At 46.0% G+C, this 2131-nt stretch overlaps 1 pseudogene; it reads right to left on the bottom strand.

Annotated features, from left to right (window-relative positions):
• LOC108311152 lies at positions 1–875 on the bottom strand (annotated as a pseudogene).
• Between the last annotated feature and the right edge of the window lie 1256 nt (positions 876–2131).

Here is a 2131-nt window from a genome sequence, read left to right as displayed (position 1 = left end):
TCAAGGGACACCATAGTCTTCTGGGATCCGTTCAATGTTGTATCTATGGTTAGAAATGTACATGATCAGGAATCTTGCAGATTCTTCTTTTAAGGTCTTGGTCCACTGTGGCCACAATGTAACACGTTGAGTTACTCTCTGTACTAAGCAGTCATCTGCACAGGTTCCTTTGTGTGTACATGTAATCATTCAAATTGTGGGTCCTTGGCGATCCTTAGAGCCACTTGATACTTCTGTGCCGGTTTCTCCATTTCTGCTATTACACAGTCAGTGATACAAGGAATACACTTGGCATACAGACAGTCCATACTTACTGTACCAAGTCCAGTTTGGCTTTTATGGAAAAGTTGATACAGTTGGTATCAATGAGCATGTGGTAAGGTGGGTTCAGCTGTGTATTATACTGGAAAAATAAGCAGTAATGGTGTTGGGGAACTTTGCTTTCCTTTAATGCACTGGGATCCTTCTTTTCTTTTTTCTTTTTTTCTGAGGCGGAGTCTCGCTCTGTCGCCCAGGCTGGAGGACAGTGGCGTGATCACGGCTCACCGCCACCTCCACCTCCCAGGTTCAAGCAATTCTCTGCCTAAGCTTCCTGAGTAGCTGGGATTACAGGCACCTACCACCACACCCAGATAATTTTTGTATTTTTGGTAGAGACGGGGTTTCACCATGTTGACCAGGCTGGTCTGGAGCCTCCTGACCTCGTGATCCACCCGCCTCGGCCTCCCAAAGTGCTGGGATTATAGGCGTGAGCCACCGGCACCCAGCCATGGATCCTTCTTTTCTTTAAGTTTTAATCTGTCCTTTTCTTGAAGCCTGTGATATCTGAGCCTAAGCATTCGCTCCATGGTCACATGGTTCCTTGTTTCCTTTTGCTTTCCAGAGGTCACGCCACACTCCTGTTTCTTCCAATATTTATTTATTTTCATGCGAGATAGGTTCTTACTCTGTCACCCAGGCTAGATCATGGCTCATTGCAGCCTTGTCCTCCCAAGGCTCAGGTGATTCTCCTTCCTCAGCCTCCCAAGTAGCTGAGACTACAGGCATGCACCACCACGCCTGGCCAATTTTTTTTGAATTTTTAGTACCGATGAGGTTTCACCATGTTGTCCAGGCTGGTCTCGAACACCTGACCTCAAGTGGTCCACCCACCTCAGCCTCCCAAAGTGCTGAGATGACAGGCATGAGCCTCCACACCCGGCCGGGAGTATGGGACTTTAGTCATGCTCCATTCACCTCCACCCTCCTGTGCTTATGCCAGGGTCAATTGTTTGGAGACACTTTTGCTCCTGACAGGCTGCCTCACCCATTATCTTGATGTTCACATGGAATTTGTGATACAAGGAACAATGCATAGCTAATCAATAGCTTCTGCTAGTTTAATATAAATTCTTGGGAGCAACTTGGGGACTGCCTCTTCTTTTTCCCTTACAAATCTGCTTGTCTATCCTGGACAACATAATGAGACCCTATCTTTATATATATAAAAAAAATAGCCAGGCATAGTGGTATGTGCCTGTGGTCCCAGCTACGGAGGCAGGTTCAGGAGAGAGGATGGCTTGAGCCTGGGAGGTTGAGGCAGCAGTTAGCTGTGATCATACCACGGCAATCCAGACTGGGTGACAGAGTGAGACCCTGTCTCAAAAAAAAGAAGACCCACTTACTGCTGCTCATTGGAGCATCTGTTCAGGGCAACTTGAATTAGGCTCCCAAATGGGCATCCTTAAGCTTTGGGCTTGAATAAACTTTGTACTTAATTATATTTTCTAAATCTCATTATTTAAAGTTGAGAATTCATACTTCCCTTTATCTGTTCATTCATATATCTCTCCTTTCACCCACCTATCCACCCATCTATACATCCACCCATTTGTCTGTTAGTCCATCCATCCATCCATCATTCCATCCGTCCACCCACTCACTCATTCATCCATCTGTCCTTTCACCCACGCATTTATTCATCCATCCATCCATACACTGAGTCATCCATCCATCTATCTATCTATCCATTTGTCCATCTGTCCTTTCATCTACCACCCATCCACCTATCCACCCATCAATCCATACATCCATCTGTCCATCCGTCCATCCACCCACTCACCCAGTCATCCATTCATCTATCTGTCCTTTC

This window comes from Cebus imitator, unplaced genomic scaffold (genome assembly GCF_001604975.1).
Source record: "Cebus imitator isolate Cc_AM_T3 unplaced genomic scaffold, Cebus_imitator-1.0 Scaffold112, whole genome shotgun sequence".
Taxonomy (NCBI): Eukaryota; Metazoa; Chordata; class Mammalia; order Primates; family Cebidae; genus Cebus; species Cebus imitator.
The sequence above is the reverse complement of the archived record's forward strand: the minus strand, read 5'-3'. Positions and strand labels throughout refer to the sequence as shown.